Below are 13,150 nucleotides of genomic sequence, written 5' to 3'. Positions count from 1 at the left end.
AAGCAGGGGTCCTAATAGAAGCTGTGTTTAGCACAGTAAAGAGGAAGACAAACAGCCTCTTCCTCTCTCTGACCATTTGCTTTTAATTTTTCTAACACTAGATAGGGGTGATTATTGCACCCGTCACATAAGGAGAACTAGTGCTTGTGGTATGTGAAGGAAGGTTTCATATCTCTATGCATGAAAACTTACAAGCGTGTTAGAAGGTCCAGTTTACATGAATATACTTCCAAACTCGGGGAAGATGGTTTTTGTGGAGCCCTGCAGGATTTTCTGCTCATCCATTCTCACTTCTGGGACTCCTTGAGCATTCTCACTTTTCTTCATACATTAGATTCTGATTATGACTCTCCTCTCCCTAGCTCTTCCCAGGTCTTCCCACCTCTGCACCCACCCAAATCCATACTTTTTCTGGCTTTCTTTCATTAGAAAACAAATAGGCAGCTGAAAATAACAACAACAACAAACAAAAAAATAGGGATAAAGGGCCAAAGAAAAAGCACAAGAAACACATACAGATGCAGATACATACATATTCGAAAATAGAAACCCCTTAAAAACCATAGGTATCTATAAGCAAAAGATCTGTAAGGTAAAAAATATTCCCAGACAAAGCATTATGAGGCAGAAAATAATACCCCTCAAAATATGTCATTGGGTTTGTTTTGTGTTAGCCATTTGTGGATCTGTGGGGGCTCCCCTTAATCGTAGATTATATGCCCGGTGACATTCAAGCAAGGAGCACTAAATTTTCCCTTACAAACAACGCTTCTGGAGACTTGTGTCCACTTCCCCTCACTGTGCTGAGACCCCATCTGTCTTAGGGATTCTTTTTTGGATCCCTAGGCAACAGATACTTCCAAGGACCCCAGAAGAGCAGAAGAATGGGCATGAGAGCTGTACAAGATAGGTCTTAACTCAGCCACGGGTGTGTTCTCTTTCCTGACCATACCAAGAGTGAGGGTCACACCACTCTCAGAATGGCCCTGTGGAAGAGGTTCTTGGCCAGAGATGATAAAACCTGACAAGAAGAAACAGACATATTCACAGAAGTAGCCAGTGACTCAGTTGCCCTTTAAGACTCCCTCTATCTGCTCCTTGGCCCTGGCTGTTCTATTAGGGACTCTGGTGCTCTACAGACACAATCATCTATCGCAGCATGAATCTCAAGCTCCCTTTGAGGACAGATTTACTAGGAGAACATCACTGGTATAGAACCAGACTTTGGAGTAAGAATCAGAATAGGAAGTATGTGTTAAGTATCCCATCATAACGACAAAAACTATAGGGAAAAGAGTTAGCAATCCCTAATTTCAAATTCCATTTCAGCACTTCTATTACTAGGAATTAACCTTGTGAAGAAAATAATTTTGAACCTAGAGAGAGAGCAGAGAGGACAGGGACAGGGACAGGGACAGGGACAGGGACAGGGACAGGGACAGGGACAGGGACAGGGACAGGGACAGGGACAGGGACAGGGACAGGGACAGGGACAGGGACAGGGACAGGGACAGGGACAGGGAGAGAGTATAGAGCTAAGGTTGTAGCTCAAAGGTATGCCTGGGGTTCTGGATTTGAGACAAAATAAAGAGGAAAGAAAGGGGAAAGAAGATAATAATGGAGCTGCAACAGAGACATCTAAGGGTCCTCATGATTTTTACAATAGGAAATTTTCTGTTTTCAATTCCTTAAGAATTTCATACAATGAGTTTTAGTCATATTCACTGACCCTCTTCCCTATGTTCCCAACTTTGTGTCCTTGTTCTTTAAATCTATAAAGTCCACATGGTCCTGATGGTTTGGTCGTCCACTGGAGCTTATCCTACCTACCAGGAGTCAACCCCTTAAAGAAAACTAACACTTTTTTGTCCCAGCAAATATCAATTGCCAGCTCCTCAGGTACGAGTGGAACTCCATGTTACCCGTCCCCACCACCAGTGTACTGGGATTTGGTCTGGCTTGAGCTTGCAGGGGTTTGTGCATACTGTCATAACTGCCATGGTTTAGTATGTGCCACTGCCCTGCTGTGGTCATCTGCCACCTCTGACTTATATGATCCTTCCACCTCTCCTTCTTCTCCTTCTCCTCCTTCTCCTTCTCCTTCTCCTTCTCCTTCTTTCTCCTCCTCCTCCTCCTCCTCCTCCTCCTCCTCCTCCTTCTTCTTCTTCTTCTTCTTCTTCTTCTTCTTCTTCTTCTTCCCCTCCTCCTCCTTCTTCTTCTTCTTCCTCTTCTATGACCCTTGAGTCTAGGGAGCAGGGCTGTGATGTAGATGTCCCATCTGTGGCTGTGCATCCTATAGTCCCTCATTGTCTGCACCTTGACCAATTGCAGGTCTCTACTTTAATCACCATCTACTGAAAGAAAGAGCTTCTCAGATGAGGGTTGAAAGATGCACTAACTTATAGATATAGTGGTAAGTTTCCAGAGGTTGTTTTAATACTATGTTCATTTAGCATTTGAGTCCTCTTACACAAAATGAAGAAAACATTTCTTTGTTGTAAGGAGCCGCCCTCACATTCGCCATTACAAGATGGCGCTGATGGCACTGACACCCGTGTTCTAAGTAGTAAACAAGCAAGCTGCACATGTGCCGGGGTAGCTTTCCACCCCATGTGCTCTCCCTTCCCGTGAGGACAACTCCGGCCGATGGGCTGCAGCCAATCAGGGAGCGACACGTCCGAGGCGGAGGACAGTCCTCCATAAAAGGGACGGTTTCCGCCATTCTCTGGCTCTCTCTCTCTCTCTCTCTGGCTCTCTTCTCCACTGGCTCCTGATGGGGTAAGCAATAAAGCTTGTGCTGCAGAAGATTCCGGTTGCCCTGAGCGTGTTCTTACCAGGGGGGACAAAAGCGCGGGCAATACTTTGTAACTTGCAAGAATAGTGGAATGAATGAATGCTAACTGGGGGTATAAAACTATCCAGGCAAAGTGGTTGCAAACAGAGAACTTCTAATGAACAGGACTTTTGGTTTCTCTCTTTAAAATCCTCTGGAAGCACTTTCTGTCGCGATCCCAGTGCATGCTGGGTGAGAGGTCTCAGGAGAAATGGCATGATAGGCAAAGGGCCACAAACACACTTGACCTGATGCTGGAGTGAAAGAAGTTTTGTCCTGAGACAAGACAAGAAGGGCTATTGGGTGTCAGAAGGAGGGAGACCTACCGATTGGTGAGATTGCAAAGGAACTGGGATTTGCAGATGGGGGAGAAAGGAGTAAGGCAAGATGGGAAGAAATCATACAAGGCAGAGAAAAGGGACTTGTAAAAACCCAGATAGGCCAAAGCACAGGGCCTGGCTGAGGAGGGCAAGTGTCTATGATGTCACCAAGTCTGGGAGAAAAGGAAGATGGCCCTGAGTGCGGAGGCGGAAAACCATCCTATTGAGATTATCTTGTGGACAATAAGCTACAGCAAGTGTGCTGGAAGACAAAATATATACTTCTAGAACTTTTCCATGTTGGCTCTAAGCTGAGCCATGCAGAGAGTAGAGACTGTATTGGGCTTCTGAATACTCATTGACTTCATTCTCTCAGAGAAAATGCTTCTTTGCTTTAATACTTCCACCTGCAGTGAACACTGAATCAACCTGATCCTCTTTCAAGACTCCATTACGGTCACTCCTGACCTGTCCTTGTCTGGCTTCAATACTCTCTGTTTGCATCAGGGTATCCTTCACAGGGAATGCCATCCTGACCCCCATCCTACCAATTTAAAGTTAGAGCCTCCCAGTTCCTGCTGGACTAGAACAAAGGCCACATTACTGAATCCCCCGCACCCCCAGCTGCCTGCTGTTAGGCTGCAGGTGTCAATCACCTTAGCCAGCAGCCTTTCACCCTCAGAAAGAGCAAGAAAGTTTTCAGGACTTATCATGAGCTTTTCAGTATAGTTAGGGAGCTAGAACGTCTGGGGACCATCAGTCTTTAAAGTCACACCAGAGTCCTACTCTGTGCCCTGTTTCAACCTGCTCCAGGCCAGGACACTCCTGGCAACTGATTATCCCTGGCCTCTCTCTAACTGTACTGGGGGATAGAAACTGTTGACTTCTGGAAACTTAACACTCTCTTGCTTGTTCTGTGGCTGAAAATTCCTGGATTCTTTTCTCTTTAACTTTCTGTTATATTGAACACTGGGAACTTAACTCTTTATGCTTAAGTAAGCACCGGGGAAACTTAACTTTTTATCTCTCTTTTTAACTGTGCTTAAATAAACACTAATATCTGGCAATTAGCACATATTATTTGGCTACAGGGGATTAAGTGAAAGGATTTATTGCTAGAACCCCTTTCTCTGGATTCTCAGCCAGGAGCCCCTCGCTGACCAGGTGAGAGATTAGAGCTCATTAACTCTTTCTGTACCAGAGAGAAAAGAAAAGAAATGAAAGAAGTCACTCACACAGACCACACAAGCGCACGCGCGCTCTCTCTCTCTCGCGCGCGCACACACACACACACACACACATACACTGGGTGAAGTGGAAAAACAGCTTTCTTTATTGTTATCAGTCTTTTTATAGCTTTGTAGACCAAAAAAACAAAACAAAACAAAAATCTCTGTGTAAGAAAGGATTACCTCATAGATAAAATGTCACATAAAAGGGGGGTTACAGAAAGGTATCCATAACAAGTTCAAAGCCGTGTTTCATACTGTAAGCTCATAAGTTCAAAGCAACAGTTTTTACATGGCCTTGCCTATCATAGTATACACTTGTGGCTTCATCCTTGGAGCGGAATATTTTCCTTGAATGCAGATTTGTCCCAAGTCTGTATCTCTTTTTAGTGTAATGATAAAAGCTCACTGTGTTTCTTATTATGCAGTCTTTACTTACTATTTATGAGGAGTGGGCACATTCTAGCCTTGACTTTAACTTTACTACATCTTCCTAGCAAGATAAGTAAGACCATCTTAAAACTTTCTTCCTAAAATTATATGAGTCAAATCAAGATTCTATGAAATCATTAATTCATCTAAACAGCATTAGTTTGTGAAAGTTCATCTTTTGTTGATCGGCAGGAAATCTGCTCAATAGGGTAGGTGCCAATGCCCAGGAATCCTTGGACTATGTAATGGTGACAAGAAAGACATATAAGTCAGGCCTTGCCCCTTAGAGCTCACCCATGGCAGATCATGCAAAAACAGTAGGGCGCTTCTTAGCCTTAGCCTTTCCTAGATGACTCCTGATAGGAACATATGTGTGGCCAGAGACAAAATTAACACTCTAGATATGGCCTAACAAAATAATAGACCACATAATAGGAATGCCTTATGGAAAAGTTTTAAAAACAATATCTGAACCTCTAATTCTCTTATTTACTCAGAATTTTTCTTGAGTAATTATTAGTAGTAGTAATTTATAGTGATGAACTACACTCCTGATAAAGAAAATATTACCTAGTATATGGACTAATAGAATGTGTTGAAGAAATTATTTAGCATAAATTTGTTTCTTTAGTATAAATAAATAAATACAGAATCCAAGTGTCATAATGCCAGTGGCCAATTCCATGCTGTGTTTATTTAGGTTGTTTTTTTATGGTGGCTGCTAATATTATAAATATCACTGCTATGAACTTTCAGGGAGTCATGTCCAGATAGTGCCCAATTTATCGTGTTCTGACTCAAAATGATTTTAATCTAAGCTAGAGAACATAGCCCCACCATAACATAATCATTAACACTAAAGACTCCAAAAATGAAGCCACAAACCCAGATTCCTGCTTTCTGAGTCTTCACCACAGCTCCGGGTGACTGTGGTCAGCAGCCCTGCGGCTTGCCTTTGTGCTTGGTGATTTCCATGGGGGATAAACTCCATGAGGAAGGTCAAAGAAAAGGCAGTGAGCAATTGCCATTTACGTAACAGGAAGTGTACACAGGTACACACACCAGGCACTTATTGTATGCCAGGTGTGGGTTCCAATCCCTTTACAACTAATGCCAAAAAAACAAAAAACAAAAAAACAAAAAATAAAAACTCTTGCTAGGTGCTCATTAACTGATGAATTATGCTTAATTAACTGATGAATGAGCAGGATTTGAAAGCCGACCATATGGAACTCCTAAAATTACAAATAGCTCAGCATTGCCAGAATAGTGTCCCACTTGAAGTCTGAGTCCTTCTAGCTCTGCCTTGCACTCAGCACCAGGCCTCTCATGGTGGCACATGTCCAGAAAGAAGATAATATCCAGTAGAGGCATCTGCTGTCGTGACTCTGATAAATGAGCCTTGGACTAGATCCTGGAATCCGAGATGTGTCCAGAGGTGATTTTCAGGTGACCTTGGGCAAGTACATTTCCATAGGAGCCTCAGTTTCTCCCTCTATGTAATGACAAGGCCCCTCATCACACATTCCTACTGACCATAGATTCTGTTTCCCTCCTCTTCTGCTGCAGCTTGGAGGATGCATCATTCCCTGTATCCACCCACTCCAGAATCCACACTCCCGTCACCCAAAACTAAACACCAGAAAACTGGGAACAGCCCATGTGCCCCAAAGTCATCGGAAATAACCTCACATAATCAGCCCTAGATACCAGTTTCCTCTACCTCCCATTTCCTTTCAGCAAAAACACAATAAAGACCTTTGCCCACAGACTATCTGAATGACCCAATACTTCCTGAATGACCTGATGCCTTTGGCCAATACTCATGTCCTGTGTGTGTATCCTCCTCTAGCCTATTCTAAGTGTTCTAGAAACAAGCACTGGTTTTCTTCTCACTACAGCCTAATAAGTACTCACCCTAATTTAAACACAGGGTCATCCAACACATAAGGACAAATGTCTGCCCAAAGGACACACAGACAACAGCCTGAGCTGGACTTAGACATGTGTTCCAGCTGGAACTGGTTAATACTTTAATATTCTGCTCAAATGTTTTTGGGGTTTTTTTGTTGTTTTTTGGGGGGGGTTGTTGTTGTTGTTTTGGTTTCTTTTTAAGATTTATTTTATTTATATAAGTACACTGTAACTGTCTTCAGTCATACCAGAAGGCAGCATCAGATCCCATTACAGGTGGTTGTGAGCCACCATGTGGTTGCTGGGATTTGAACTCAGGACCCCCAGAAGAGCAGTTGGTGCTTTTACCTGTGGAGCCATCTCCCCAGCCCCTGCTCAAATGTTTTAAAGATCTATTTTAGATATTTCAGATCCAGACTAAGAACTGAGGAGAAAATGAATCTAATCTCCTTTAATCCCCCTGTGTGAAGCCTACAGTTAGTACACTGGCCTTCTGAGCCTGATGCCTGCAGAGATCTCAGGGATTTTATGGTCTTCTGTGTCATCTTTCACGGCTGAGACTGGTTGGACACAACTCCTCCAACGTCAAGTCTGAGTTCAGAGAGCAAGGCATGCTACAGAACCAATACCATCATCCCTTACATTTCTTCCCACCTCTTCTCTGGAACAGGGCTTCTATATATTTGTGTTTCAGGGGACTCACCATAAGCCATGGAGAGAGGGGGGGGAGGGAAGGGGGAGAGGAGGGGGAGAAGAGAGGTGAGGAGAGGAGGGGAGGGGAGAGGAGGAGAGAGGGGAGAGAGAGGTGCATCATGATACTGCAACAATTCTCTGACTTCTCTGTGCTCACTTTAAGGATGTGCTGTCCCCAAAACTCAATCACTGCCCTGCATAAATAAACCAATTACATCATCTAATGTAGCAGAAAACACCACCTTCCTTCAAAGAGTTTCTAAGAAGTCCTTTAGGACCACCAAGCCATGGCTATTCTCTTTCATCCTAACAGTCTGTAACAAATCCATGGCAGATGTGCATAAACATATCCAACTTTATATATAAGGCTTCCTCCATTGTAGAACTCCAGCCTCAGAGTCAGATATAATTGGCCCTAAGAAGAAGGTGCAACACTGTAGAGCAACTTGAAGCCCCAAAGTTGCTCAGCTAGGATATTAGGATACATCTCCCAGCTTCTGTGGCCTGGTATCTCTGATGGTGCTAGGCTTTCAAGTTCAGATGTGATCATGCACTTTCCCCAAGCTACTGACATTAGTTCCCTCATCAATGGCTAACTAAATCTTTTAAGTGTTGAATACTTGGCCCCAAGTCACAGAGCTATTGAGCTGAGTGAATCATGAAGGGACTGACTTCGGCAGCTTAACCATCCTTTGATGAATCCACAGCTGAATGCACTGCAGGGAGAGGGGCTCTAGGGAGAGGAAATAAGTTGCTGGGCATGCTTTTCAGAGGGGCATCTTCTCCCTGAACTCAACCCCCTCCCCCACTCCCACCCGTTCTGCTTTATATTTGAAGGGTCACACCATATCAGCACACCATTTCCATCACTGTGTCTTCTTTAAAGTTCCTTAAAAGCACTAATTATTTTTTCAATTTCAGACACTCATTTTTATAAATGGAAAACCAGTATTACATGCAATAAATTAAAGGTAATTGTGGGAAACATGTCAGTGTACTAAAAAAAATTAAATGATGACAAAATAAAAATTAGTAAGTGGGGAAACACTAACAGCCTACTTCTTTGTCTGCAAAATGATCCATACCTGAAAACAGACTACTTGTGTGGGAAAGGAACCATCGATAGTCACTTGGGAACATACAGACAACCGTCTTGACCACTATCGCCAGCTAGGTGACAGGCACTAGATTGGTCAAGAGTCACAGTCACTGCAGTCACCTCCTGAGCTTCAGTGATCGACTGCTGTCAGAACTTAGGCCAGATGCTTAATTCTCTGTACAATTCCAGAATCTAGATTCTGTGCTGGGCACAGTGAAGTTGCTATTGCTGTGTTAAACACCTTCAACAAAAGCAAGTTGAGGGGGAAAGCATTTATGTCAGCTTACAACTGCCATGTCCCAGTCCATCCCTGAGGAAAATCAGGCCAGGAATTCAAGGCTTAAGCAAAGCAGACTTCTCTCTGAGTCTGCTTCCACCCAGGAGACAGAATTTGGACAGGGTATCCGACTCTCCAACTCTTTCAGCTGTGGTATTTGTTGAATGTGGAAGGACAGAATAGATTGATGTTGCTGTTCACAGGTGAGACTATCTTCCCCGCAGGAGCTCTCTTCTGAACATGTTCCCGTGACTGCAGTGTCATCTGCATCTACCCTGAAGTCCTCACCAAAGCCAAGCAGTTGCCAACACTACGCTCTTGGACTCCATGACTGTGGGTTCCATAAGCTTTTTATCTTTGCGAGCCTCTCAGCCTTAAGTATGTTGTTATGGCAATGGAAGATGGACTAATAGGACTTTCTGGCTTTTTTCCTAATCATTTCCTGCAGATCAGAGCATGAAAGCTGTCCCCATAGGTTCTCACATGTATTCCAGCAACCTTATCTTCGCAAGCACATTATGCACTGCTCAGCTGCTTCCCCACGCTGCACACTTGCCTTCTCCCTCTCACAGCGCTGTTCCTGGCAGGTTCCCTTAGTAGTCACCCTTAAGTCTACACATGAGCTCCAATCCATTCCAGCCAACGCTCTTCAGTAAGAGTGTCCTGTAATTTGACATACTCGAATGGCAACGTACATCGTCGTTGTTGTTGCTGATGATGATGATGACAACGATGTCCTCCTCCTCCTCTTCCCTCCTCCTCTTCCCTCCTCCTCTTTCTCCTCCTCCTTATTCTTGTTTTGTTGCTGTTGCCATTCTAGTTTTTGTTTGTTTGTTTGTTTGTTTTTCTACCCTTTCCTTCCCAGGGAACAAATGAGGCACCACACTTTTTAACTTTAGCAGGAAGCAAAGGTTATGAGCAAAATGGCCTCGCTTTCAGCTGTGGGCAAGATGTCTGGGGAAGTACCAGGCATGGTATCTTCCCCAGTGTAAGACTGAGCACAATCCTTACTCTCTCCCCACCTCTGAGAAAGATGGAAGCTGCTATGCATCTCTGGCAGGAGGCTGAGGAAAGGAGAACTGGGCTTTTGACTTGAGCAAACGATCCTCAGTTCGGAGACCGTCTAGAGAACAGAAGAAAAGGTCGGCCTGGGAGGAAGCTCGGCCTCACCTGAAGCTCTTCCGGAACTTTGCGGAAAGTACAAAACAAACCACTTCAGACCTTGATCAACCTCTCTTCTGCTTGTGAGTCTTGCCTTTTGGGTCACGTAGAACACCGCTTCCCATGCCAAATGTTACAGCAAAAATGAAAGACGAAGATATTGCTCTTTCTAGTTCAGTGTGCCTGTTTTCCATCCTAGGTGTGTACAGTATTGCTCAGCTGTCCGGAGCCTCCAGCAGGAGGAAGCACCTTTTCCTTGTTGTCATGCTGCCATCTGCTGGACACTACGAGATTCACAGGCACAGACGAGTTTTGTTCCTAAATCTTGATCTTGTTTTGATTTAATGAAAGGGGCTCAAGATCGGGAGTGGGATAGCTAAAAAGGCTTTCTATAAGAAGAAGAAAAAACGTATTTAGCTTCAAATAATAAAATTATTACATCCTTTGGGTTTGTACAATGAGGGAAAGCATAGATGGCTGCTATGTATTGCAGATGAGAAGGAAGCTCTGTGGTCTCCCAGTTGGTGAATTAAAATAGCTCACAGGGCTGGCAGTGGTGGCACACGCCTTTAATCTCAGCACTTGGGAGGCAGAGGCAGGCAGATTTCTGAGTTTGAGGCCAGCCTGGTCTACAGAGTGAATTCCAGGACAGCCAGGGCTAAACAGAGAAACTCTGTCTCAGAAAAAGAAAAGAAAAGAGAAGAGAAGAGAAGAGAAGAGAAGAGAAGAGAAGAGAAGAGAAGAGAAGAGAAGAGAAGAGAAGAGAAGAGAAGAGAAGAGAAGAGAAGAGAAGAGAAGAGAAGAGAAGAGAAGAGAAGAGAAAGGGAGGGGAGGGGAGGGGAGGGGAGGGGAGGGGAGGGGAGGGGAGGGGAGGGGAGGGGAGGGGAGGGGAGGGGAGGGGAGGGGAGGAGCCACCATGTGCTTGCTGGGATTTGAACCCGGACCTTTGGAAGAGCAGTCGGTGCTCTTAACCACTGAGCCATTTCTTCAGCCCTTAAAAATATCTTGATTCCATAAATATTATTTTAAAATTAAATAATAATCATTCCCAAAATAGCTCATGAAACTACATCTGCAAATCTAGGAGTGAAAGCACATATTGATAATCCTAGCACCTAGGACGTAGGAGTACAGGGTCACTCAATTATGTATTGAGTTCAAGGCCAGACCAGGATACATGAAACATGTCTGAAGACACTCATTCTAGTCCAGGATTTAAAACAGACTTCTGAAGAGGAAGTATACATAGACCGAACATGGACTTGTGGATTCTTTTTTTTCTTTTTATTTTTCTTTTTTTTTTTTGGTTCTTAACATTCTGACCTTTAATACCGTTCCTCATGTTGTGATGATCCCCAAACTAAAATTATTTGGCTGATTCTGAATAGCTAATTTTGCTATTACATCATAATGTCATCTCTTAATGATGGACACCCATAGCCAGCTGAGTGCTACCTCGGCCTTGTGCTCATGTCCCTGATGGGCTGTGTAAGCATGGCACACTCCTTAGCTGGAGGACTTGAGTGAGCAACATAGGCGACGGGGGAAACTCCAATTTGTAAGCTGACTCCACCTTGAGTTTGTTGGTCCCCGGTTTGAACTGTGGTTAATAGAAATACCACCAACAAGTCCAAGAATAAACTGCCCTGGGCCAGAGCCAATCAGGGAAATAGAGGGAAAGTGCCTACCATTGCAAAGGTTACAGATAAATTGCTCATCACTGACCAAACCCTGTGCATCGAGATACCTCTTTGTGCCGGGCGGTGGTAGTGCACACCTTGAATCCCAGCACTCGGTCTACAGAGTGAGTCCCAGGACAGCCAGGGCTACACAGAGAAACCCTGTCTCAAAAAACCAAAAATAAAAAAAAATTTTAAAAAAAGTTAACTCTTTGCGAAATAAGGCAACTGACAGGCTGGAGACCCCTGCTCCCTGATCAAATTAATATAAAAACCCTGCCTAATTGAGGCTCAGGGCTCTCAGCACAAACTCTGAGGTCCAAGCTTAAGGGTGAAGAAAGTCTGAATTTGCATGCAGATTCATACTCCCAGGGGTCTTTGTGGACCCTAATATCTGGGCAGGCACAACAGGAGCACCCTTGCTCTTCCTAGCACAAGTGCTCTTTCCCCTTAGGGACTGCACTACAAACTGCGCTGAAGAGCCCTGAGCAGCTTTTAAGTGCTGTACAGTAAGGTGTGCTCGGGAGAAGAACAGGCCTTTATTCTGGAAAGGGGTGGTTGCCACTCAGTCCCCCAGTGAGACAGAGGCCTCCTGCACGTGCTGCCAGACGACAAGGTCCAGCAGAGTGTGCACACCTCGGGCTGCCTGGGCAGCAGCCTCTAGCACCTGCTCCAAGTGGTCTTCGTGCAGCCTCGAGTCCATCTCAAGCAGTGCGATCTGGCCGGAGGCCGGCAGCAGGGCCAGGGCGAGCTGCTTCCTCCACGTGGCGGACTTGTGGATTCTTAATCAAAGTGAGCATCAGATATCTGTGAACTGAAAATAAAGATGTCTGGGCCCCATGCAGGGAGCTTCTACTTCATTGTGCCTGGAGATTGGTCAGCCACTGGATATTAGAATATTCATCCAAATGACCCCTCTACAGCCCAAAGAGGGGAGTCACAAAAACAAACAAACAAACAAACAAAAAGACACCATGTGCTTGGTCCAGGGAGTAGCACTATTAGGAGACGTGACCTTATTGGAGTAGGTGTGGCCTTATTAGAGGAAGTATGTCACTTTGGGGTAGGCTTTGAGACCCTCCTCCTAGCTGCCTGGAAGCCAGTCTTCTCCTGTTTGCCTTTGGAACAAGATGTAGAACTCTCAGCTCCTCCATCACCATGCCTGCTATGGTGATAATGGGCTGAACCTCTGAAACTGTAAGCCAGCCCTGATTAAATGCTGTCCTTTATAAGAGTTGCCTTGGTCATGGTGTCTCTTCACTGCATCGGTAACCCTAAGATACACAAACTTTCATGTATATGTCAACTTCAAATCCACAACACATCAGATTGCATGTGAAGAGAAAGGGATAGGCCTCTATATCTGGGTGACTTGGAAATGTCACTAGAAAGGCACTTGCCAAAATTAGAACCCTACTTAAGGATGCTGGACATGGACAGTGTAAACGAAGAATGCAATATTGTTTTATGTAGTAGTAACATAATGCAGTGTGTTCACATGTGATGACACATG

This window comes from Mus caroli, unplaced genomic scaffold (assembly GCF_978045245.1).
Source record: "Mus caroli unplaced genomic scaffold, Mus_caroli_1 scaffold_10, whole genome shotgun sequence".
NCBI lineage: Eukaryota > Metazoa > Chordata > Mammalia > Rodentia > Muridae > Mus > Mus caroli.
Note: the sequence above shows the minus strand (reverse complement) of the source record.